Source organism: Miniopterus schreibersii (genome assembly GCF_964146895.1).
Source record: "Miniopterus schreibersii genome assembly, chromosome: 1".
NCBI lineage: Eukaryota > Metazoa > Chordata > Mammalia > Chiroptera > Miniopteridae > Miniopterus > Miniopterus schreibersii.
Genome location: NC_138101.1, coordinates 6,150,435 through 6,178,369, shown reverse-complemented (window position 1 = coordinate 6,178,369; position 27,935 = coordinate 6,150,435).

Below are 27,935 nucleotides of genomic sequence, written 5' to 3'. Positions count from 1 at the left end.
GTGAGTGCATTTTGGGTTGTACTCAATATAGTTGTTTCATGTTAGGCAGAATTACCACCTTGTTATTATTTTTATTTGGAAATTAAACACGGTTTAAGCAGATGCATACTGAGCGCCAAGTTGGCAGGCGTGTCACCTTGCTGGGCCACGAAGTGCCTGGGTTCAGCATGATCTCTGGGAGTGCCTGGGAGGGCGCGTCCAGATGAGATTAGCGTCCGAGTAGGTAACCTGCTGTCCCCAGTGGGGTGGCGTCCCCCGTCTTTGAGGACACAAAGACAGAAGAGCGGGAGCTGCCTCTCTCTCCGACTCCCTGACCTGGAGCCTGGGCTTTCTCCTGACCCGATGGGACCTGCACTGCGGGTCCTTCAGTTTTCAGGACGACACCACAGGCTTCCCTGGGACTCCGGCTTGCAGATGGCGTGCTGTAGGGCTTCTCAGTCTCCACAATAATATGACACAATTTCTTACAGCAAGCCACAGGTGAACACACACATACATCTCACTGGTTCTCTGGAGAGCCCTGTTACAGTGCACAGTGTTCTTTTCCACTTCGCGTTTTCGGGTGCAATTCTAGCAAAAGACACCGTGGCGTTCAATGCTCCAGAAGTTCTACAGTTTCTCTCCTATAACAGGATTTAATTTTCTGTAATCTTAGTTATGTTCTTAACTGCTCCTTCGTGCTAACTGCACTTCTCCTGCTGAACTTTTTGTTCCCTGGAAATTCATTTCATGTAGCTCCTTTCCCATGTCACCCTATTGTGCTTCCTCTGTGACATTTGTCTTATTTTTAAGAGGCTATCATTTCTTGCATCTCATCTTAGGATGCCAAGTAATTTTGTAAAACAAGAAAGTTTGTTTCCTGTGGCAGATCTTTGTCGGGGTTTGTATTTTTCTCTGAGTTTTCATGATAATCTTTAATAATCACTGCTCGCAGTTCCTGCAGTGTTACCATTGTCACTGTCGGGGCTCAGGTTTTTCATGTTTGAGAGTTTTTTCATCCCTAAATGAAAGTGCATCAAAGCCCAGTGCTCCTGAGGGCCCCAAGGACGATGACTCCGTGACTCCACCTCCTCTGGTCAGTCCCTCTTTTCCACGGTGTTCAGACCACCAGCTGGTGGCCGCAGATCCCAGGTGGGCTCCACACTCTTAGCTGTGGCTCTCGGGGACTGAAACGGCATTCTGCCCAAGTCCTTTCCGGATTTGTAATGACACAAACAATTACTGAATATGAAAATAACAGTGAGCCTTCCCCGCACATGTACTGTGCCAGGATCTTCCTATTCTACCCACCCGCACCCCGGGCCACACGTGTGAGGGTTTTATTTGTCCACCTCAGGAGACTGAGCATCACTGCAGTCAAAGCCCTCCTGCTGCTTTCCAGTCCCTTTTGTCTTTAGAAAATGGCCATATCGGTAGCAGTAAAGAATGAGAAGCGAGAGACCAGAACTTGTCGCACAAATTGGAAGAGCCAGGCCGCGAAGAACAGGCGGGAGCTGGCGCCCTGGCCACCCGGGGGAGGAATCCGACTCTCTCACGCACGTTTGAAATGGCCAGCACCGCTTAAAAATAAAGTTGGTGCAATTCTAATAAATAAATAAAGGCATGCAAATAAAATCTGTATTTCCAGCTTCACCTGAACTACGGAAAGCTTTGGCAAACGTGTCTATGTTCTTACAAGACCAGTAATTGGTTGTGTGTACATAAGGCATATCTTCTCCTGCTTGCCTCCCGGTCCACCCACTATTATCATTACCCTAGGTGTTTCTATTTTCAATCCCAGGTATAAACTTGAGTTCCCCGCTGCATTCGTTTCCTAGGGCTGCCGAAACAAATTACCAAAAATGTGTTGGCTTAAAACAACAGAAATTTCTTCTTTTATAGTTGTAGAGATCTAGAGTCCAAAATCATGCAGGTCCATGCTGCCCGTGAGGACTCTAGAGGAGGAAACTTTGTCACTTCTTCCAGCTTCTGGTGGCCCCTGATGTTCTTGGCTTATGGTCACTTAACTCCAATCTCTGCCTTAAGTCTTCATACGGTCATCCTTTCTGTGTGTCTCTCTGTGTCTTTTTCTGTCCCTTAGAAGAACACTCTAATTGGATGTAGAGCCTACCTGAATCAAGCATGATCTGTTCTGGATCCTTACCTCAACTAGATCTGCAGAGGCCCCATTTTGAAATAAAGTCTCATTCTGAATTTTGGGGTGGATATGAATTTCTACCAGGGGATCCATGCAGAGATACACAATCTGGGGGACACACAACTAAAAGAAATGGCTCCTCCCCCTTCGCCTATAGAACAACCCCCAGTGGCGCACCCAAGCCCATGGAACCCACTCTTCTTCCCAGTTCCATTGACCTTAACGTCGGAAAAATAATCCTCCAGGATCCGGCCTTTAGCTGATTGTCAGCCCAAGTTTATGGCTGTGTTAGGAGTTTACATCTTCTCAGAGCTTTCATAGGTATTTTACTGCACATTACAGAGGAGCTATACCAGGGGCTGTTAGCAGACACCATCTGAGACCAGCAGTCAGTGAATCAACTTTATAAGCTGCAGTTTAGAAAGTAAGGGAAGAACAAAGCTTTTCCCTCCACACACACCCCACTCCCAATTCCTCTCGCCAAGCGCAACAACCCCTGGGTGGCTCCGGAGCAGCGCGGAAAGAGAGCAGAGTTGCCGTGTGAGTGCAGAGAAAAGTGCGACAAGACAAGACTGGGGAGACGTCCTAACCAGCTGCGACACCCGTGAACCCTGAGCTCCGAAGCTCCCGTTTCTCAATGTTGGTTAAGTAACAAAAACAATTCCAGGTCAGGAGAACATCAGTAATCAGCTCCAAGCAACAGCTATTGTCATTGATACGTATATTTGATGAAGAAACTAATTACTGCATATTTATTACTTGATTATGACCGATATACGATACCAAGCGTAGAAAGATAAAATCCTGTAAGAACAAGAAAAATGCCTTACTCCTATAAAGACTGGGGGAAAAACATAAAAGAAAGAACCAGGACCTCAGCATTTCCAAAGCTCAGCTCTGGAGACTGAGGCCCAGAGTGGCAAAGGACTTGTCCTAAGCCTCCCAGCTAACTGGCAGAAAAACTGCAGCACAACCCAGGCCCCTGCCTTCCAGGTTGTAGTTCTCTGCAAAAAACAACAGTTGAATCATTTTAAGTAAGCTGAGAATGTACTATTTTCTCCGTGAACTTCATTCATTATATATTACTTTGCAGCTTCCAAATGCTTTTACGAAGGACACTGTGTCATCTGGGTCCCCCAATAATCCTCTGATATAAGAAAAGTAGGTATTACTATTTCCTTTTGTAGGTGGGGAAATGGAAGATCAAACCTTCCAATGGCACGTTCGTTCATGGGACACTACCCGCCTGGCAGGACACAGCCGGGCCACGTGGCGCAGCTTTTCCACGTGGCTTCGGAGAAGGGCATGGGTTCGGGAGACCCACGAAGAGGCTGAGATGAGGATATGAAAGTCCTTCCGTGCTTGGGTGAAGTCTTTGAACCTAGTCTGCCAGGTAAGCAAGCTGGTGAAGGTTTTGAAAGCAAGAGCGTGGCATGATCAGATTTGTGTTTTAGAAAAATATGTCTGCAAAGTAATGCCTCTGAATTTAATTCTCCCCGGCCCCCAGGTTCAGGCAGGTAGCAAAAAACAAGGGTATGAAACAACAGTAAAGGGGAGAGACCGTGATAAGCTGGAGAGAAATCTGATGCCCGAGCTAAAAGGAGTGGTCACTACTGACCTTCACCCAGCTGGTGTTCCACACGGATCAGTGAAGCCAGGTCATTCAAGTTTTTAAGAGAAATGGGAAATATGGGTTTTATGTAAAATTATTTGATTTTTCAATATGTACATCTTATTCCAAAAGATGCTTTAGACAAAAAAAGAAAGGAGGGAGGGAGGGAGGGAGGGAGGGAGGGAGGGAGGGAGGGAGGCAGGGAGGGAAGGAGGCAGGGAGGGAGGGAATGTTTCGGTGGCCTGCTTTGAACCAATAAGCCATCATTTTGTCACTTGGCCTAGTACAATATGAGACTCGAGGCAGGAAAACAATAAGGAATCTCTTTCTAAAGTATGAACCTGAGGCAGAGCCACTGAGGAGTAAAAAGTTGGGAGATAACTGAGCATCAGAAGGCAGACCCGAGAAGAAAACCACCAAGGTTAGCAGGAGCGATCGGAGCAGATGTTTGGATGCTGGGCTGTGACTTAGCCTTGGTGTCACTGTTATGATTACGGATTTAGGTTTTACTTTTTTGCTGTTGTTGTCCTTAACATAGAAAGAGGAGCTGAAGAGTGGGCTCTGAAAAAGAAGCTTTCAATACCATCCAAAGTCGACTTCCCCTGAGCCCTCCAAATTCAAAATGGCACGTCAGCTCCAGTTGGAATTCAGAGTGAAATTGGAAAAAGGGCTAGTGTTCTCTCTGTTTCTCTGCTCCAGCCTCTGAGGTATTCAGTTAATGTTCTCTGCCATAAAAAAGGAAATGGTTGGTCTCCTTTCCCTAACTATGCTGTCTCTCTGATTTAAGTACTTTTCACCTGCGAATGTCCTTGGCTACTCCTGAGCTGCATTCTGCCCCATAAAAGGCACTAAATTAAAGACTGCTTTGGCTCTGGTTTAGTGAAGATTTTAGAAGTGTTATAAGATTTCTCCTCCCTCCAGGGAGCCAGTGAAGTTCACCTTAAATGTCACTTCCTTTCTGCAACGGGCCCTAAAAATCCACCCCTTTAAGGCTCAGCTCAGATGACTTCTCCCCCTGAAGCCTTTTTCTCACGACTCCAGCGCCCCGCTGCAACCCCAGGTTGGGTCACTGCACCTTAACTGTGTAAATCATCATCATCTGTCACCATCTAATTCATTCCCTCTCTTGAAAATCTGTAACTCATGCTCCATGCAGCAGCCAGAGTGGTCTTCTTAAAATGCAAGTCATGCCATACCACTGCTCAACTTCATTTTCCCATTGGCTTTCTCTAGCAGTTAGAATAAAATCTAAACTCCTTAAAATGATTTACAAAACCCTGGCTTAGCCGATCCTGTCTGCAACTTCTGCCGCTCTGCTCTTTTCCTGAGTCCATTCCAATCACGCTGGCCTCCTGGGGGACCCTCGGGTACCACCACAGTGAATTTGCAGGTGCTGTTCCCTCTGCTTGCAGTGCTCCCCCCAGTCTCTTCGAACAGCTGGATCTTTCTCATCCTTCAGGTCTTAGGGAAAAGGGCATCTCTCCGGGGGGAGGTGACATTTCATTGATCTATCCCTGATCATCTAAAGCTCTCTTTCCCAGGCTGTTCTCTCTCCGCACCTGTATACTTCATAGTTGGGGCCACTATAATAATCTCTTTGCAGACCTCCAAATGCTGAAGTATAGTTGTCTAAGGGCCACAGCTGTTGGTGTCTGAAATCTACCCATAGCACACTCTGAGGCCACCACACTTCCCCTAGGGTACTCTCAATCAATGGCTGAGCAGGACAGGGACCCCGAAACAGTGCGTTTGTGGGAGACATGGGGTCTCCCACCGGTAGCTTTGACTTGGAGAACCACCATCAGCTTTGCTTAAACTTTCTTGGACAGTAGAGCAACCTGAGACTGTTTCCCCTCAACCTTCCTCCTTTCCTTCTTTCCCTCTTCCTCCATGGAGTCAGGCTCATATCATTGCATTAGGACTTAGTATTTCAACAGGTGAATTTGAAGAGGTATAAACACTTGGTCCATAATAGTATTTATTACTCTGGCTTGATTAATTGTCTGTGCTCTTACTAAACTGTGTGATCTTTGTTTCTGAAATAAATATTTGACCATCTTACCCCATTTCATCCAATCCTTTAAAGTTCCTCCCACTGCCTCCAGATGTGGGCACTCCCAGCTACTCTCTAGCCTCATCTCTTCATGCTCCCCAAAGCTCTTACCATTCCCAGCTCCAAACACAGCTTCACTCAGAAGTCTTTGCATATAATGCTTTTCTTACCTGGTCTACTTTTCTCACCTTCCTCCTGGTCAGTTAGCCCCCATCCTTCAATACCCATCTGGAGCAGCCTCTCTTCCATCAGGTCATTCTGATCCCTCTCTCCTCTAGGTAGATTTGACCATGGCTCATGTCATTGGTTCAAATTTCTGTTACTTATTTCATAGCATTTCTTGGTTTATAATTCAAATTTTCTGCCTGTCACTGGACTACAAACTTTTCAAGGGCAGTGTCAAGGTCTAATTCAGCTTTCTTTTCCAAGTGCCTGCTACATGCAAAGAAGGTATTTAATACATATTCATTGAACGAACAAATGAATGAATAACTCCATCTATTCTTCAGGGCTTGACAATGTTCACCTCTGCAGATATCTGTCTCCTGTGAACTATAATAGATCGGGTTTATTTATATTCTGAGCTCCATACATACATACCCATACAATCTTTCTAATAGGATCTAAGCATCTAAAGATCAGGGACAGAGCCTTATAGTCTATTTATCTCTACCTCTCAGCCTTGAACACAGAAGAGCTCAATATACTTTTGCTGATTAATTGTTATTGCTCTATCACTTACCCTTTTTTGATTCATCAACTTACTAAAAACATTTTTTTAAAAAGTCTCATCAGAAATCAAACAACTAAAATCACGAAATGTTCTTTTCTAAAAATAACACGTCCCCAAAACACTCAAGGCGGAAGCCATGTGTTTTCCCTTTTTCCATTAATGAGAGAAAGATGCAACTTCCTCCGTTTCCATTTTATCTGCGTCACGTCTGTGTTGCCTGGAGATTTGTGGCTGTTGTTTCAGGAAAGATCAAATGACAACGGGAGATGGACAGTCTCCTTGATTAAAAAGTGGCACTCAGATATATCAACTCCCTCAGATCCAAAGAGGAGAGGGTTATTTCACAGCTTGTGCCCACTTCAGAGGCACGAATCCCTGGGAGCAGCTGGGGGCTGGCCGTCCCCAACCAGGTCTACTCACAGGGCCTTTAACGCACAGACATGTAGAGCAGGATCCAGGGGCTTAGAATTTCCCATCCATTGACTCAAGATTATCTTTTAAGAGACAGTTAAAGAATTGGCATGGCATGGCAGAGCAACCTGCATTCAAATCCCAGCTCTGACAGGAGCTAGCTGTGTGACCCTGGGCAACTTGCTTAGCCCCTCTAAGCTAGTTTCATTATTTGGAGAATGGGGTGAGGGGTAAAAATAACACGCCGAGTGGAGCTGCTGTGTGATTTAATGAGATAACACAAAGCGTTTAAGTTTGCCTGCTCCCTTAGCTGTCAATCGTTGAACGCTTGCTGTGTGCTACATACTATTCTAGTTGTTCCTATATCTTATGTTTTACTTACAAATGTCATAAGAGCTCAATTAGCAGGTATTATCCCCACTTTATAGCTGGAAAAGCCACATTTCTGGGGAGCTGAGTAACTGACCCAGTTACACAGCTGCTGGCCTTGCTGCGGAGCGAGCGGGCCCCTTTTCCACAGCCCTGGGCCTCTGTTTCGGAAAAGCAGTGAGAGGGGGTCAGGACCTTGAATCCCACCCAACTCTCACAACATCCAGAGGGATTCGTGACAGAGGGGCAGGCGGCCCAATGGATTCTCATTAATATCACTAATTTAGGTTTTCAGCCCACGTTTCTCCTGCACTGGACCCACATTTGAGTTTTAGTGGGTCTTTTCATCTCTTAGCTCAAGGGCACTGGTCCTCACATCTTCCCATTCCAAAGGAAAACAGAACAGAAACTCCTCCCGGATCGTCACCACCAACCTAGAAGAGAACTGGCCTCAGCTGTCCTCTCCATACCCATTTCCCGGGCACAACATCCTGTCCATAGGTTCCAGAGACAGATGTGCCTGCCAAGCAAGAGAGACCCCTATGCCCTCTCTTATCTTCGCTGGAATCATAGATAAAGAGTGAACCTCTAGTTCCTCCCCACTCTAAAAAATGTAATCCTCCCTTTCCTCCTCCCCCTAAATATTCCCATCCGAGCACGGTGGCTTTTCTGTGTTTATCATTCAGTCCATCAGAGCATCTCCTTCCTTGGGCCGAAGCTGTGGGAGATGGAAACAGGCTTTGAGCTCCCTCTAGAGGTTGCAATCATGGGACCAACACACAGGACCTTTGCCTTGACTTGATACAGCTGCAGGTGGAATGGCCAGGGGCGATGTCACAATAATCTGTGTGTGCCAAGAGCCCTAAAGAATGTACAAACCAGAATACTCTCCTCTGGAAAAGCGAACTGGGGCCAAAGTATCAATCCCAACAATTCCTTCTAAGTGAGCAGATACAGAGACAGCTGGTATCTCCAATGAGATGATGGGTATCTGGCCCCTAGAGCCTGCTGCACCTCAGCAGAAAGATGGGAAGACACAGATGGGCCAGCCCCCAGATCCTGACCTCTGAGGTCCTACCCAGCCCCCAGATACAGAAAAGAAGAGAGAGAGATGTTTTCTCCTGGCACCAAACACTGACCTATAAAAGGTGGTAGCCTGCCCTGTGCAAAGGCCCTGGAGGTAGCCAGAGGCTGCCTGCCACACAAAAAACCAGCCACAGGACAAAGGAGGCTGGTATCTGGGGAACCACTGGATGCATTTTCTACTCTTGTGTCCAGCCCACTCATAAGAACTATTTGGTATTTGATAAATGCATTTTGGAATAATGTTGATTGACTACACACCTAATAGCTGTCTAGGGTCTAACAAAATAAGGGCTCCTACCTCTGTCTAGTACAGAGTAGAGTTATTGTGAGTAAAATTGTGTCCCCCAAAAGAGGTACATTCCATTCTTAAATCCCAGTACCTGTGGAAATGACCTCATTTGGAGCTAGGGTCTTTGTAGACATAATCAAGTTAAGAGGAGGTCACACTAGACTAAGGTGAGCCTTAATGCAATGGCAGGTGTTCTTCTAAGAGGAGAGTTTAGACACGAACACACAGAGACACAGGGCAGAACACTATGTGATGACAGAGGCAAAGATTGGAGTGACCTGTCTAAAAACCAAGAGGCGTCAAAGATTGCTGGCAGGCACCAGAAGCCGGGGGAGATACATGGAAGGATCCTGCCCTAGAGCTTTCAAAGGGAGCATGGCCTTGCTGACACCTGGGTTTCAGACTTCCAGTATCCATTATCGTGAGAGAATAACTTCTGATTGGTAAGTCATCCAGCTTATGGTGATATAATACAGCTGCTCTAGCACACTGATGGAGCACTTGACTCTTTAGCACAGTGCAATGCAATAAAAATATCAGGGCACCCACAGCGAAGGTGTATGCCTTTTATCACCTTCCAAAGGAGCCAAACAACACCCAGTTATTATTTGCCTGAAGATGGGGCTTTTCAATCATGCAAACAATTCTGGGGCTCAGAATTCAAGGACATGCCATGGAGGGATCACTGGACAAGCTCTACAGGCCCCAGGGTTTCCTGAACTAAGCAATAGGTGGGAGCCGAGAAAGATCAGAACTGGAGGGCACACCTCAATCCCCTCATGTGGAACACAGCAGTGGCTTTCTCCCTAATCTCTTTGTAAAAGTACATTGTGAAAAAGCAGGCATGTTTCTCAACAACACGGGGCGTTTCAGACACCCCATGCTCACTTACCGAGATGCAGAAATAGCTTATTCTCTGCTTAAGCACAATAAATAATCGCCATGGCCTGTTAATCTCATCTGCTTCCCAGGCGAAGGGAAAAATCACCATGTAGAAATGACAGAGGGTCTCCTCGCCCTTCCTCTAAAAAAGAGGGGATTTTTCTCAGAGTCCTCCCTTCCAAAGACCCTGTCCCACTAGACTGAGAGCTGTATATGAGAGCAACAGTCCTTTTTTGTCTTTAAATCAAAGATACCAAGCACCAGGTACTGGCATCTTGCAGGTTTGCTGGAAATGTCTGGAGGTGGGAGGGATGGAGATGAAAAGGGTCCTTCCAAGTAGTGGGATCTGCAACCTCCGAGGTCTCCTGCTCCACCCTCTTCCTACCAAAGTCTAGAAAGACATGAGGAGAGTCTTGTGTCTGAATTGTCTTTATCAGTTAAAATCACTTCTGAGTTACATCCACTATAGAACCCCATCCATACGATGGCTGGCCTTCAATCAAGCCAGCTGTGTTGCCCAAGACCACATATTTAAAATTTTTTTCCATTTAAGGAGACAAGGTCTGATGAACACAGAGCATTGTTCAAACCTACCTAGTTCCAGGACAGTTGCTGCTAATCAGCCTGAGCCCTTGTAGTCTGTCGGCACTGACCTTGGGTCTCTGTATTTGCTGACTCTCCACACAACCTGATATGTTTTCTTTCCAACAGAACTCCTGGAAAGCCCCCATATGGCCCAAGCCCCAAAATTCCCTCTGATGAGCTCCCCCGACACTCACTCTGTGGAGTATTATAACTGTGGAGTGGGATGGCTTCCCTCGCCCCCACCTGATTCTGGAAACTGGAGTCTCCACCTGACTGAACAGAGAATGAATCCTGAGAGATGAGCTTTCTCTAAACCAGGGGTTCTTGGAAGGTCCCCTTGGATGCAGCCTGTGACCAGCCAGGCAAGCAGGAAGCTCAGGGAATTGTTCAGAATCAAGGTCGCAGCTCATCGCACCATGTCTGTCTTCAAAGGCATGTGAGCCTTCAAGAGAACTGACAGGGCCAGGCTTTAGGGAAACATGTGATATTTTCTTGGCTAAATTTTGTGCTGATTAGAAGGAGAGAGTCAAAATGGAAAAGGGAAAACAGAGGGAAATTGGGTGGGGACACAGGAGCAGCTGCTTTTGCAAGTCAGCCTTAGGAAGGAGCTGGAAGGCACATTTCTACCGATTGGGGGGAGGGCAGTTCAGATACCAGCAGGAAGGGGCCAGGTGGTGGCAGGTCCAAATATCCAGAAGGGCTCATGGAAAGTTAGTAGATACACACACACACACACACACACACACACACACAGAGCTTTTTCTAGCTCGGGCCTTCTGGTTATTTGGATCTTTAGGGTCTCAGCCAGCCTCAGGACTTGGAAAGAAGGGGGATCTGAGGTTAGTGGTAGGAACACAGTTGGAGCAGATGCAGATGGAACTGGTGAAGACAGTTTGTGAAGGCAAGTGAGAGGGTCGCTGAAGTTCATCAATAGCATGCCTGGTTCTGTCACCAAAGTCCCAGGACGATCCAGGCTGGGGAAGGCCATTCTTGAACCTAACTCAATTCACCCACAAAAGAAGTCAATAAAGGCAACTTTTCTATAGACTGAGAGGACACAGAAGGATTATATCAGATGATGGTTGTGAAGAAGCTTTGAAAAGTTCAAACTCTAAACAAGTAGGAAGGGTTGTAACATTCTCAGGACTAATCCCCCCTCACTGAGTGAAGGCACAAAGCTTGTTTATGGAAGAAACTGTGGCACTGAAAACATTATGTGAGGGTCAGGTTCACTGAGGTGCTTGTAGAATGAATAGACTCATAGGCTGACCTTGCTGTACAATTGCAGGTGAGATTGTGTTTGATGACATTGGTGGAATGGTCCTGGAGTCGTGGGGCTGTAAAAAGACCACACAGGGAAAGCTGAGTTGCAGCGAGGCCAGGTGAGGGGCCCTCAGTGGGAAGTCAGGAGAACTGGACTGTCATGTCAGCTATGGCAAAGCATGGGCTTGTGTCATCTGCTGTCATTGGGCCTGTTTGCACAGTTTTAAAGAAAAGTGTCATCTCTTAGCCTTTTCCACTTATAATACTTTGTAAGTATGTGCATGTGTGTTGTAAGCCTTATGAGAGCTCACTTCACGCATCACATTATGCCCAGTCCCTTGCTGAGCACCTGGCTTACAACAGGTGCTTGGCACACACCCTGAAGATCTCAGAGCAGAGCTCTCAGCCCGTGCTGCCCATCAGAGTCACCTGGAAAGCTCCAAAAATCTTGATGTCTGGCCCCATCTCCAGAAACTCTGACTTAATTCATCAAAAGTAAAGCTCCAGCATGAATAGGGTTTTTTATTTTATTTTATTGCATTTGTTGGAGTGACATTAGTTAATAAGGTTATATAGGTTGCAAGTGTACAATTCTATAACACATCATCTGTGCATTGCATGTGTCACCTCTGTAACCATGTATTTGACTGATGCCTTTACTTTCTTCTGCCTCTCCCCACCCCTCTTTCCCTCTGGTGACCACCATACTGCATCTGTGTCTATGAGTTTTTGTGAAATACTACCATTTGCAACAACACGGATGGATCTTGAGAATATCATGGTAAGCAACACGACTCAGACGGAAGGAATCAGGAACCACATGACTTCACTCATATATGGGATATAAAACAGCAACAAGTGAACAAACAAGATGAACAAACAAAAAGTTATAAATAGTTTTTTTAAAATATGTTTTTAGTGATTTGAGAGAGAAAAGAAGGGAGAGGGAGAGGGGGAGAGAGAGAGAGAGAAACATCAATGTGAGAGAGAAATATCAATCAGCTGCGTCCTGCACGCCCGCAACTGGGGATCAAGTCCACAACCCAGGCATGTGCCCTGACCGGGAACTGAACCAGTGACCTTTTGGTGCATTGGAGGACACTCAACCAACTGAGCCACACTGGCCAGAGCCATGAATAGTCTTTAAAAACTCCCCAGGGACCCTCGTAGGCAGCAGAAGTAGAGGACCACTTCAGAGTCCCAAAGATCAGTCAAGCAGTGATCTCCGAACTTCATCTTTTACAATAAAACCATTTTCAACCACAACAAACTCTTGGGTTGAAACTTACTGCACAAAAGAGAATGAAGCAGCCTCCCTGGTAGAGATGGGGAAGATGGGCCTGGAGGCTCTCCCTCCAGCCACTGAGCTCCAAGGTGGTTCACAAAGCCCACCAGCCCTGGGGACAAAGCCTGCTGGGATTAGAAGCATCCTGTCCTGAATTCTAGCAGGATCTCGCCACCACACAGCACTGCCCCCTCTCTGCTCCCCGTGGGACACAATGCAGTCCTCACCCTGAAACCTGGCCCGAGATTAACTGCCACTGCTTTTCCTTTACAGCCCAAATCAGCACTCTCAGCTCTCAGTGAAAATCGGTCGCAGGCCTTGCAGGATAGAGGAGAGAAAATAACGCCTAAAATAGATAAATAATTCAAGGCTGAGTTTATTCATGATGCCGTGTTTTCTCCAGGCAGTGGCTCGTGTAATCTCTCTTACACCGCCGGTTGGGCTGCCTCCGTAGCATTTATTACTGCAGACAACCCATTAGAAGCTGCTCTGATTTATGCATCTACATTCTATTACGGGGGTGAGTTTATAGCACGCTGCGGTTCCTGCTGCTGACATCGTAGAAGAAGAAAAGACAAGACTAGAGAAAAGGGTGGGGGACAGTCATTCTGCCAGGCTCAGGAGGGCAAGAGAATTGGGCCTACGTCCTTCCACGGCATATTTAATTAGTTATCTGGTACACACACTCACACACATACTTACATAAGACAAAATAATGTTTATCAAGCATCTACTAAGTGCCAGCCTACTCTTCTCGGTGATGGGGATACACCGGTGACTCCACTAGACAGAATCCCTGCTCTCATGACATGTTCTTAACATGTGGAAATGATGCTACCACCCCGTCTTTGTCCCCAACAATGCTCACTGCAGTTGACCTTGGCAGACACTCCATGTCTGTTGAATGAATGAGTGGCTCTGAGGTGAGAGATAAAATGATGTCCCCAACCAAGGTCACTTTTCACTCCCCTCCCTTCACGGAAATGCTACCCAAGATGAACACCTAAAACCTCATACACCACTAAACGTCGGTCGCTTGTGTCTCTAGGTTGTTAGTCTGGATGGCTCTGCTGGTCGTGGCTTGGCTGGCTGTCCACTGACCAGGTGAGCCTCTGCTGGGACAGAGGGGCCGACTCAGCTCTGCTCCACGTGCCTCTCACCCTCCAGCGAGCGACAGCACATCCTCGGGCCCACTGCAGGAGAGCAGAGAGGAAGTGGAAACACACAGGCCTTTTGAGGTCTAGGGCTGGGCCTGAGAAGCCGTTACTTCCAGTGGATCTCACTGGCTGAAAGAAATCGGAAGGCCGGCCAGAGGCAAGGAGTAAAAGATTCCATCTTTAGTGAGAGGATCTGCAAAGTCGCAGAGTAAAAGACAAGGCTAGAAGGGGTGAGGAACTTCAGTTCCTCCGCCACTGCAGTATTTCACAGGTTCCCAGCAAATGAGCAAAAATCTGTGGCCGGCCCCAACCTCTTAAGTGAAGTGTACTGTCCTTTCCAGGAGCAACGACGCACATTCCCACCCAGGCTCCAACCAGGCTCCGTGGGAAGGCTCCCAAGTATGTGTGTGCCTGAAAGTCTTTCACTGTGTCTTGGGTGTCCTCCTGCCCCTGCCCCTGATCCTCACCTGGGCCCCACCTAGGGTTGGCACCTGCCTCTGAGCCCCTCTCCTGTCTCTCACTAGTTCCTTTTGCTCCCTTCTTTACCCATCGTCTTAGGAGACAGGATGTGCTTATAGTTAAATAATGAAGCAGAATTTCAGCTACAGTGTATTGAGGACTTACTGCGTCCCAGGCCCTGTCTAAAGGACTTCACACATGTCACCTCATTTAATCCTTACAATGATCCTATGAGTTAGTTAATATTATTCCTAATTTTACCACTGTGCTCATCAACTGGAAGAAGAAAAAGGAGGGGGAGGGGAAGGGGGGAGAGGAGGGGAGGGAGGAGACTAAGAGAGACTAAGTCACTTGTCCAAGGTTTTATAGCTAGTAAGTAATCAAGTCACGTTTCAAACCTAGTTTGTCTGAATCAGAGACCACGTTCCTAACCACTGTGCTATGTTCCCCCTTCCTTGAACCCAGGGGGTCTCCTTCACTAAACCATGACTGCTACCTTGGTAAAGAAATACCACTTTCTTAATGCAAGAAGACCACGATCTTCTGCCCTGTGCCCTTTCATCAGGCAGTGGGAAGGAAGGAACCAAGTTCACACATCATGGATTACTTTCCCCTGGGGATGAGGGGCTGGGGGACATGAGGGGCACGTTATTAAACTTTCCATCCTGTATGATTTCCACCAGCTCCCACCAGAATATCCCAGGCTGTGTTAGTCAGAATGACTGCAAATGAGACCATAGATTCCATTCTTCTGCAGGCCAGTTGGAATTAACATAATGCATGGTGTAATTTGCTCACCCACACACGCACCAATAATTCTTTGTGTAATTTCCTGTTGTTGGTCGGGAAGGAAGCTGAGTCTGGAGCATAAGGAAAGTATGAGAATCCCACCCACATTATTTCAAAAGAATTGAATTTTTACAGAAGCACTTCAATGTAAACAAGTGGGAGCGTGTGACCAGGGGAATATGTGGCAGCTCATTCCAAAGTCCAGCTGTGGGAGGGCACTGAGTTCTCCATAGGTGGACTGTCTGTCCCATCCCCACCCTCTACAAGGTGCGTCTGGCCTCCTTCCTCATTGTCATTTGACATCTACACCCAAAGAACAATGGAAAAATGGAGACCTACCACTTGATCCATAGGTTCCCAGGCTTCTGACAGTTCCCATGAGGGACCCTAGTGAAAGCTGGATTTGAGGACATGTCCTAGGTTTGAAGTCCTGAGAGGACCATGCTCAGGGATGCTGGAGAAGAAAGAGAGACCTGTAACTGGTCAACCACAAGACTCTTGTGCATTTAGCCAGCCAGCTGCATAGATGAAAATGATAGGCCTGCTTCACTCCACTGCTCAAAGGAGAGGCCAGTGGGCACCAACTTGCACTTGGGAGAAAAGACAGAATTTTCAAAAGGGGACACTCCCCACATTAAAGAAAATGGTGGAAGAAAGCCAGCCTACTATGCCCAAACACACGGAAGAAGAGAAGGGAGCCCTGTCTTTAAGGCACTGTGACCTCACCTACTAGTAAACATGTCCCTGAGTGCTAAGCTGAGACCGGCTTAGCTTCCTCCCTTGGGAAAGAGTGAGAGTTTAGGGACTATCCTTCCTTTGCATTCCTTGCATGGGGGAAATGGACAGAAGTCCCCTAATCTTTTTTTTTTTTTTTTTTTTAATATGTCTTTATTGATTTAAGAGAGAGAGAGAAACATCAATGATGAGAGAGTCATTGATGGGCTGCCTCCTGCATGCCCCCCACTGGGGACCGAGCCCACAACCCGGGCATGTGCCCTGACCGGGAATCGAGCCATGATCTTCTGGATCCTAGGTCGATGCTCAACCACTGAGCCACGCCAACCAGGCGGAAGTCACCTAATCTTTGAAAAGATATTATAATACAAAGAAATGGATATCCGCTTGCCTTCTCTCAGTGAGGCCAAGTAAAAGGTGGCTACCTTTGAAGACTAGTCAAAAAAAACCCCAGCAGGAAGTGTGGGAATTGGGCAGAGAGAAGCTAAAGGATCGAGGGGCAGCCCATTCGTTGCAGCCTGTCTTCTGGGAAGCTGACCTGTCTCTCCGGCAGCTGCCACGTGTGGGACAGAGCTGGGTCCAGGAGAGGACGCAGAGGCATCATCAGAGGAGCAGATGCTAAATGCTTCTTAGAGTGAGCTGGAGCGGAGCAGTGAGCCAAATGGTAGGTAGGGAACCAGAAAAGGGAGGGAGGAGACCACCGGAGAAGATGAAAGGGAGGTGGCAGGAACTCACTCTGGACGTGGCTGTCTTCCCTCGCAGGTGGACAGCTATCTCCCCCAGGGGGCTCAGGCTAGGCTAGGGTGGCCGCTGTCCAAGGGAGGCTTAATGACCTCCTCGCTTTGGTTTCTTTGTTCTATGAAGGCATGCACGGCCGCATTAGTATGCTCAGCAAAGGGCCTCCTTTTGTTGTGGCAGGTGCGGCAGGAATTCAGAACAGCTGATGCTTCATAAAACCATGAGCCTGCAGAGCATCCCGGGAGGTCAGAGAGCCCAGGCCCCTGCCCTCACATCTGGCCCATCTGTTGAAAGACGTGGCAGCTTAGAAATATTTTTAAAATTATGTTTATTGTACTTCATCTTATTTCAAGAATGATACACTTTCATCAGAGAAAATGTGAAGCTTGCAGTAAAGGCCAGGAAAGAAAAAAATAAAGCCTAATCGTAATCACCGCTGGGTGGGAGCACTGTTAGCATCTCAGTGGGGAAGCTACTCCTGCCCCTCAGCCTCTCACCTGTGGGGTACTGGGGTGGGTGTGTGCGGGGGGGGGGGGGTTTGAAAATACACAAAAAGTAAGTGGATTTTTCCTATTGCTCCAGAATTAGCAAATACATATGTGAGCAGAGGCATTAAGTGCCACACACACTAACTAGAGCTAAACACCTTTCTCACACCTTGCCAAGAAGTGTATAAACTGGCACCGCTACCTTCAACCAGCGCCCAGAACCACCCGCACCTCCCTGGCTATCTGGGAAAGAGAGCTGGGGAGAAGAGCAAGGGGCCGTCTGCGGTTACTGCGCGGGAATGCGGGGCCATAGCACACCCACGGGCTAAGCACGGGGTCGATGGAAGACAGGAGGGGCTTTCCAAGGGAATAACTCAGAAACATCGGGAACACTTGCACGAAGGAAATACTGACACCACATCCCCTGGATGGCCACCTGATGAGACAGCAGCCTTGAGAATTTGCTCTGTTCCTGCCCACGTAGCAAAATAGAGCTTTAGAGGGAGAGCAGGGCAGGGAGAGGGCATCCGGGGAGCAGCCTGTTCCTTCCATTGTCATGGCGAAGGGGCATCGACTTTCTGGAGGTCAAGAGGACACTATAGAAGATAGTCCTGACCCAGCTTTCTCACCTTCCATGTGAGAGGGTGGGTGGTCAAAGAAAAGGACCTGAAATGCAGGAGACTGTGAGTTCCCAGGGAGCTAGCTGAAGGAGAGCTGGAAGTTGTCAGCTAGAATTAGATCTTCTGCAGCTGGGAGGTCCCTGAAGAGGAACCTAAGAAAATTGGCAGTGCACCCACCAGGAGAGAACCAAGGAGAAGGGACTCTCCCATGGAGAGGGCTCTGGGGTCCCATGGGTGTGAGCCAAATAAACAATGACAATTAATAGAGGAGCTGCAACAGCAGCCAGCTCCATAACAATGCTTGTCCTTGCCCTCTTTCTCCCCCTCACCTTGACACACCAGGGGCGCTGTCACCTATATGAGGGAGCAGAGAGGACTGTCACCAGACAAGGAAGGGAAGGAAGAGCAATGGGCAGACCAGGTGCCTCCCACCCACATGCCCCAAGCCTCAAGCCTGGAGCGCAAGGAGGGAGAGGAGGAGAGGAGGTCACTCTTTTAAACTGAAAGGACTTGTTACGATCAAGGCAAATAGGAAATTATGGAACCCGCTACCTAATGGTAAGAGATATTTAACACAGCATCCCTGGAAACAGATGTTTTTAAATGACTTTTTTTAAAAAAAAATCTCAACCAAGTAACAAAAGCAATTAGAAGTTTACCTCCCTGCCTCCAGACCAGGCTTTTAGCTCTCCAAAGGGGGAAAAAGTGAACAAGTTACATGACAATTGATTTATTTTGCTAGGAGATTAAAATAAATTTAGATCTCAGAAGAGTATTATAAATGAAGATTTTATATTTCCATTTTCCCAAAATTTTCATTCTATCAAATCCACCGAAGAAAAACACTTGCTTTAACGTTTTCCCCAAATGACCTATTTCCTTATCTTTGTGTTTGGTTTTCTTCAACCATAGAGAATTCCTCAGGGTCAGAAGTATCTGCGAGAAAATGCATGGCTATTCTCAAAGGACTTTTCTAAGCCTCCATAAAACTGGCCATCTCAGAACCCTCTGGAATAAATGTTAATGAGGATAAGGCCTGTAGAATTCGTGGCCTCAAATGTTTACCTTTCTGCACTGATCTATGGAAATAAAGATAGGGGAAGCACAAGGCTTTCTCCAACAACCACTCCACAATCATGATTAATGTCAATAACAGCTACCAATGGTTGATCAGTTATGCAAGCTGAATGTGGTTCTGTCATTTAATTCTTATGACCAATGGTATTCTATGAGAGGAACTCTTAACATCTGTACCTCACAAATGAAAAAATCAGATTAGAGGGGTTTAATGACTTGCCCAAGAGTCCCCAGATGGTATGTGATGGAGCCTGCTCTTGCCAACTCCAGGACTCATGCTCTTAATGAAGTTTTATTCCTCAAACCCCATCTTGCTGTCAGAAAGAATGAAAGCAGTGTCATCAGCTCTCATTTGTGAAGCCCTGCTGATTATGCTCCACCTTGCTTAGTGCTTAGGACATCTACATGTATGCAATGTGAATTTATTCCACACTAGCATACAAGAAATGCAATCTAATTGTACTTTTTAAATTAAAGTCTACCTTGAGGCCCTGTGGTAGGAAGCTCCATGGCAATCGTCATTGTGGGACTCTCTTCTCTAGTGTTGTACAAATGTCACGTCATCCTTCCTGGTCTAGAGCATTTGGGGTTGGGCCCTCTAGTCCTCACGGTGTCTGTGTCACCCCTGAACCATGCTGCACTCAGTGTCTAGCCTCCTTAGGTTTGTAACTGGTCACACCTTACCCAGGATCATACATTAAACAGTGCCTAGGCCTCTGCAATTTCCAAAAGCCCTAAAAGTCTTTTCATCTCCAAGTCAGAGAAGTATCCAGTGCCAATGTATAAGCCAGCGCTTGGGAATCATACTTCTGGGGCTGGTTCTTAAGAACGAATACTTTCTACCCTGAACACCTCAAAAAGCTATTTCAAGAGACTGGAGACACCAAGGCTCTCTTTAGTGAGCCATGGAGGGAGGAAAGAAGAAACTATGACAAAGATGACACTGTGACAGACACTTTGTTAGAGTGTGTTCTACTTCCCCTACCAGACTACAAGGTAGAAATTATAACTGGTTTTTAAGATGAATAAATTTTAAAAAATGAAATTTTTTAAGAAGTCCACAAATCATATAGCTGTTTCACTCTTCATAGATGGCTTGCTGAAAACTCATAGCTAACTTTAATAATAATACCATTTCTTGAGCTCTCACTCTGTACCAGGGCATTGCCGTAAGAACTTCATATCCACTGGCTCCCATAGCAATTCTATAACCTATTTTTACATCTCCATCTAAGATAGGAGAACCCCTGGAGCTCAAAGAAGCCAAGTCATGTGCCCAAGGTCACACCTCTGGGGAACCAGGGAGCCCGGATGTGAAGCTGCTATTGTCAATCCAAAGTCTGACTCTTGTCCAGCGCACAGCACAGCCTCTCCTGAAGTCTGTACAATGCGGCCCCCGTGGGCCTGGGGCACGGTGGGAGAGGGAAGTGAACAGAACGACAGGGAGTACCGACTGGTATTTCTGATGTTCCCTCGGCCTTACCACTGAGTATTTTACAGGAATGAATCACAGAACAAAAGGGCAGAGGCCTTGTTTACTCTGTTTGACAAACCACACACTGTAGAATAAGAATAATTATTAGTCATCCTTGAGCCTTGTGAGGCTGGTAGCTTAGTCATTCAATAAGTATTATAGATCACTCCTTCCTAAGCCTCTAGGTAGGGTATCAAGCCACCTGCACAGTCCTTAAACGACCCCCAAAGTCTCAGATTCCATGGGGCAGTGGGTAGCTCCAGGCACAATCTGCAGGAGCTATGCATTGTTCTTATTAAGAGATAGAATTGATAGTGTTAAGAAGTCACTCAGCAGAATAAGCAGGAGTCCCTCTCCTGCTTCCAAAAAATTATCTTTCCAGCAAGACAAGATGCTCCAAGCAGATTTAAGTCTCCCTTAGGGCACAGGAGTTTCATCTCGACTATGTTTACTTGACATTTATGAGAGATGCTATATGAGATGCTGTATGAGAGGAAAATATAACAGGCATATAAATGAGTAAGAATACCCAAAAAAAGCACTGAAGTTGGCTTTAGGATGGAAGAGCTGAAAAGGACAGGACATGTGACTTTCAGTTTTGCACCAATCCTAAAAATTCATACTCTAGAAGCCATTTAACTATCATAAAATCTTTAAGCACAAAGATGTTCATCAAAATGTTACTTGGCAGTGTCAAAACACAAAACACCTACATATCCAGTTCTAAGGCTTTGTTAGTGTAAAGTGGGGTATATTCAATTAGTGATTATAATCATCAAACTGTATGGTTTTAAAGGCTTTATCACATATTGAAAAGCTACCTTATGATACCGGTGGAAAATAGTACCGAAGTTTCTGTACAATATAATGATGATTATGTAAACCAAACCGCCCGATTTTTCGAAGGAAAGGAAAAAAGGCTGAAAAGAAGTGACTCAACTCCCAACTGTGCACAGTAGTTGCTTTAGGAAGTGACTTAAAGGTCCTTTTTCCTCCAACATGTTTATAAGGAGCACATATTGCTCTAATGATGGAGAAAAAAAACAATAAAACCACTGGATTGCTTGATTATCCTGATTAACTCAGTTCTACTTATAATTAATCCATATAACAATGGCCCATCATGCACAGAGAAGACAAAAATATGAGACGACAGGTTTTTGCAGAGAGCAAAGAGATTTACTCACCCAGCCAGCCAAATTAGTTGACCAGAGACAAAACTCAAATGAGTCTCCCCAAACAAAGGCTTGGGACCAGTTTTCAGAGGCGGGGGTGGGGGGTGGGTGGGGGGGGTTATACACACTTTTTATTCTAACTCCAGGGGTTCGATTGGCTAGGCTCAGTGGGAAGCCTCCCAAGGTGAGGCAGCGAGAAGGGCGAGAGAGAACAAAGAGCTGCCAGCCTGGCAGAGCCTGACTGAGCAGTCCTATGAGTGGCCAAATTTGGTCCCACACCGGGGGCATAGTCTGGTGATCTCTGGAGAGCTAGGAGGAGGCCTGCTGGTACCTCCTGAAGGACACTTAAAACTAGAAAAAGATAAAACCAATTAGGATCTGTTTTCAGTGTTAGGGATTCATGTACAGTGGGTGACAGTCATAATCCAAGTGTTTAACAATGAACCCCACATTGGGGGATGGCTTTGTAAATTATATGAATGTCTAATCGCTATGCTGTTACCTTTGAAAGACTTAAAATAATATTATTGTTTGTCAACTGTCATTGAAAAGTAAAATTTGAAAAAAAAGTGAACCCACTGGCACAGCTTCTTATCAAGCCTACCTTCCAATCCAGGCTTCTCTCTCATTATGGCCCAAAAGACAGCGACACACAACTCTGCAGAGCCGGCCTGGCCTTCCTGCCCCTGCTTTTGTCACACCCATTCCTCTTCCCAGCATGCCTTTCCTCTTGCACCAGAACTCTCTGACAGCCAATATCAAAGCGCTCAGCCAAAACACCTTACACCTTCCTGTGTGATCCAAGGCAAATTATTTCACTTGTTGGAGTGTTAGTCTCCACATTTCTGTAAAATGCAAATAATAATGTCTACCTTGATTTTGCTTGTTACTATTACACAAAAGTATCTATGTCAAGTGTCTGGTACATAGTAGGCACACACACACAAATCTATAGATGAGATATAGATAGATAGATAGATGATAGATGATAGATAGATAGATGATAGATAGATGATAGATAGATAGATAGATAGATAGATAGATAGATAGATAGATAGATGATAGATAGATAGATAGATAGATAGATAGATAGATAGATAGATAGATGATAGATAGATGATAGATGATGATAGATAGATAGATAGATAGATGATAGATAGATAGATAGATAGATAGATAGATAGATAGATAGATAGATGATAGATAGAGATAGATAGATAGATGATAGATGATAGATAGATAGATAGATGATAGATAGATAAATAGATAGATAGATAGATAGATAGATAGATAGATAGATAGATAGATGATAGATAGATAGATAGATAGATAGATAGATAGATAGATGATAGATAGATAGATAGATATGGTAACCATTATTTTTGTTTGTTTTTCCTATGAATCCTATCCAAGACCTGCATCTACCTGAGCGCCTGGCACATAGAAATCACTTAAGTCATGTTTGTTGGATTAAAAGATACCCCTGGTGCCCGGCCTGGTGTGGCTCAGCCGTTGAGCGTTGGCTTACGATCCAGGAGATCGCACTTTGATTCCCGGTCAGGGCACATGCCCGGGTTGCGGGCTCGATCCCCAGTCGGGGGCGTGCAGGAGGCAGCCCATCAATGACTCTCATCATTGATGTTTCCATCTCTCTCTCCCATTCTCCCTTCCTCTCTCTGAAATCAATAAAGATATATTCTAAAGAAAAAAAAAAAAAAGATACCCCTGGGTATGATAGCTAACCCTAGAAGGCAGGGACTGTGGCTGTAAGATTTTAGATGGCTTGTCTCCATAAGAAAGCACAAATTAAGAAACTGCTCAAAAAAGCAAACATTCTTCCACTTAGGGGAAGAGATTTATCATCTTTGATCAGAAAGAGGCTTTGGAAAACTGCCTCCAGGCATCACTGGCAGTATTTGCACACAAAGCAAAGAACATCCGAGCCTTAGATGGAAAGTTTCCTCCTCTCCCCTCCGCCCACCCCCATCCCCACATCAGGCCCGTCTCCAAAGGAGGATTTGGTTGTGTTTTGAAACGGGCTTTTGCACCTCTTCAGAAACCAGCTAGATAGCGAGGCAGCCCCACAGCTGAATAAGCAGAGTTAAGATGAAAGATGTGTCCTGGGGGCAGCACAACCGATGTCCAGCTGCCCCTCCAGCTTGTGTAACTTCCCTCGTTCGGTGAGAACAGGAGAGAGGAGTGTCCCGTCCAGCAGGGAGAGCAGCCTCGGAGTCCTACTTTAAAGGAGAGCCACATGCCTGGGGAGCTTTCTGAACTTCCTCTGGATCTCCTGTGCTCAGAGCCCCTTGATTAGGACGGTGGCAAAGATTCTTCAGCTCAGCGCTTACAGAGAAACCAGCCTTATCCACGGGCGAGCATGACCTTCAACCTGCATGACCTTGAAGCAGCCCTTTAGCATAAAGTAGTCACTCTTAAAACAAATAAAAATAAAATACTGTACATGTCACATCATCTCATCGGTAGATAACTCTAAGGGAGATATGTTTAAGGAAACAATGAGTTGAGGAGAAACCCAGAAGTTTGAGCATAACATTTATAGAAGAGCATTTGGTTCAGAGAAAAGCAGTCCGCTTGGCAAATTTTCTTCCAAACCCATTAAATTATTCATTCACTCAACAAACACTCAATAACAAACACTTTTTCATTTGCTTTTTCATTTATTCATTCAGTAAATATTTACTGAGCACAGAATGGATCCCACAGACCGCCCTGTGTGTTATGAGGAATATACATAGTAAATGCTGACATTTTTTGAGTGATGACAATATGCCAGGAATTGGCTAAGATCACACAGCTGGTCAGTTCTAGAGCCCAGTACGTATCCAGGAGCCCGACCGAGAAGCGGTGCCTTTGACCTCACGTTGTATTGCCTCTCAAAGGTTTAAGATACCCGGATGTTAAGATGCAAATCTTGGCCTCCAGGAGCTTAGGTTTGAGGAGAGCCAAGACATGTAAGTGCTTTAAAAGAGGTTCAGAAGAAAGTATCAGGGACATTTGGAGAAAATAACACCCACCTTTCTATAAGTCTTTCCTTACAGGCATCTTTTCTCAGCCACACTGGGTCTTCTCCCAGCTCTTCCCCTTGACCCATTCCCACTATAACAGCACTCCTACCCCCCTACCCCCCACTCAGAGCAATAAATTCTGCCCATCATTTACCCCCCAAGTATTAAGAAGTAGGGGGTAAGCACACTAGAATAAAAATTTTGTCTAATTCACCTGTGATTTGCATATTTCCCAGAATAGAAACTAAAACAGTCTTTAAAAAATGTTTGTTTTTTTAAATTGAACACTTCTCTTCCAACTCCTACTTAGGTAGATGCATATACATGAATATATACATATATATATGTGTATGTATGTGTACACTCACTCACACACACACACACACACAGGATCTTGATTCTAGGCCAGGCTGACAGCTAATTGACTTTGAAGGCTAAGTCCATCCAGTAGACTCTGTCTTTAATCCAGTAGAGAGAAAGCTGGTCTTGACCTGGCCCCAAGTACAGAATTGTCTGCAGGTGGAAAAAATATGAAGGCAAGAAAACAGGAGCTAATTTGTAAGGGAAAATGAAGCACACAGCAAGTCAGATTCCCCAAGGTCCCTAAACTGGTAGTTAATTGAACCCAGTGTTCCAAGACCTTCATTTCAAACAAGGTCTTGGGAAGAAACAGTCAGTGGCTCTCCCTCAGGCAAAATGAAAACCTTTTTCCTTAACTCTGAGGCCTAGCAAAGCTCCCAACTTCTGCCTTAATCTGTGCGCACTCCGAGCAAGGCTGCACCCTAGGGGACTTTCCAAGGCAGGCTCTGAGCCCCGCTTCCTCCTGCCCCTCCCACACCCCAGCTTATCTGCAAACCCCTATGGGTGTTCTTTAATTCGAAGCTCTCTGCATGAAAACCCAGGCTTCCCAGATGCCAGCCCTTGCCAACCTGACCCAGCTCAAATGTGGCCTTCGCTTCTTGATTCGGAGTCAGGATAGAATGAATCTCTCCATGTCTCCCAGCAGTTTGCCTTGCCCTCTTTATACCCCTTGTTCCCTCTTATACTAGAGTAACCTCACTCACTCATTCATTCATTCATTCATTCATTCATTCAAAAGTAGTTATTGAATGTTTACTACATGTGAGAGCTGAGGATACACAGAATAATAATAATAGTAGTAGTAGTAATAGCAGCTGACATGTATTGAAATTGTCCTTCACTGTAACAAAAATTAAAGAGAAAACAAAATCTGAATCATTCTCTAGCTCATTTAATTCTCACAAAAACCCTTGGAGTGGGGATTTTAGAAATGAGGGGCAGAGAGTGTGAATGACTTGCTGAAACAGCTTAGGATCATTTCAACTGAAAATAACAGAAAAATCAACACAGGGAGGCAGCCCCGGGCTTGGTGAATTCAGAAATTCACACCCGGGTTACTTGCAGCCTCTGGCTCTGCCAGCACCTCAGTGCTCAGGTGGGGTCTCCTGGGAGCTGCAACACGGTTACGGAAGATTCAGCAGAGGCGCCCACACCCAATAATCCACAGGAGGAGGCTGAGAACACAGCCTTTCTTTGGGTCTGTGTCAGTTTCCTGGGGCTGCTTAACTAAGTGCCACATATTGGGTGACTTCAAACAACAGAAGGAAATATATTCTCTCACTGTCTGGAGCCTAAATATCTGGAATCAGCAGGGCCACGGTCTCTCTGAAAGCTCTGGAAAAGGGTATTTTTCTCACCTCTTCCTAGCTTCCCGTGGTTGCCAGCCATCCTTGGCATCCCTTGGCTTGTAGCTGCATTGCTCCTGTCTCTGCCTCTGGGAGATTATGTCCTTGTGTTTGTCCCTCTGTCTCTTCTTTTTTTCTTCTTTAAATTTTTAAATTTTAGTTTTGTTTAAAATATTACAGATGTCCCTTTTTCTCCCCATTGGCCCATTCCACCCCATCCCACCCCCCTGCCCAGTCCCTCTCCCCACCATTGTCCCGTGTCCTTGGGTTGTGCATATATGCATATAAATTCTTTGGTTAATCTCTCCCCCTCCACCCACCCACCCTTCTCCCTCCCTCTGACATTCGTCAGTCTGATCCCTGCTTCCACGTCATTGAGTCTATTCTGTCCATCAGTTTATTAAGTTCTTTAGATTCCACGTATAAGTGAGATCATGTGATGTTTGTCTTTCTCTGCCTGGCCTATTTCACTTAGCATAATATTCTCCAGGTCCATCCATACTGTTCCAAAGGGTACGAGATCCTTCTTCTTTACAGCTGTGTAGTATTCCATGGTGTGAATGTCCCACAGCTTTTTTATACACTCGTCTACTGATGGGCACCTGGACTGTTTCCAGATCTTAGCTATTGTAAACTGCGCTGCTATGAACATCAGGGTACATATATTCTTACAAGGACACCAGTCACATCGGATTTACAGCCCACCTTGCTCAGTATGACCTGATCTTAACTTGATTACATATGCAAAGTCCCTATTTCCAAGTAAGGTCACATTCACAGGTATGGGGGCTTAGGATTTTGGACAACAAAATCCAAACCACAGTAGTATCTTATTTTAAAAGGTACAAAACTTTCCCTGAAAGACTCCTAATTAAAGTCTTACATCTCATTGTTCAGAATTACATCACGTGTCCAAGCCTAAAGCAATCACTGCCTAGGGAAATGAGGACCAGATGATCAGCTTAGACCAATCAGGACCCATCTCAAGCCTGGGACAGAAACAGAATCTCCCCCAAAGCACTATGTGGCTAGAAGAGAAGGGTAGCTATATTAGCATCATTAAGGAAGAAGGAAGGAAAAATCAATTAAATTTATGTCTCTAGGAAGAGCAACCCACCAATACAGTGCCTGTTACACTTGTCCATGGTCCCACATGGTGTCTGATTCCAGAACCTGCTGCCTTGGAGCTCTCAAACATCCATTGAACATCTGCTGTGGCACTATTCCTTATATTCTGCAAGGTTCCGTGCTGTGGGCTTTATAGATAGTGTCTCATTTGTCCCACGCCATAGAGATGATGAACTCAGTCATTAAGCCCAAGTTTGTACAGCTTTTGGCAGTAGGTGTTTATGCAATGCAGTGTCTACCCCCAGACTGTGAGCAACTCAAGTTCAAAAATCACATTAAGCTCATTTTTGCAAACCCATCACCCAGTATCATCCCAGGGATAGAAAAAAAATCTCTGGTGAATGCTTCCTACATGAGGACACTGGCCCCTCCCTCCTGGAAAACCCCTTGTCAGTCTTCAAGAGGACACCTGAGGTTTAATTTCTGCAAAGCATTCATTGCTCTTTTATCAGGCCCACCATCATGACTAAGAAACCCTTCTTTGCTCACCTCAATGGAACCTGGTCCTTTTGATCAGTAGAAATTCACATAGAAGTCATGGTCTTTTGCTTCCCTTCTCTTGCTTGAGCCTAAAAAAATGCCCCCTGCCTCTGAGATGAACAGCAAGTTGTTTTTCTTGGAGAAGGAACGGCCAGCATGTAATTCATCCCCCTAAATT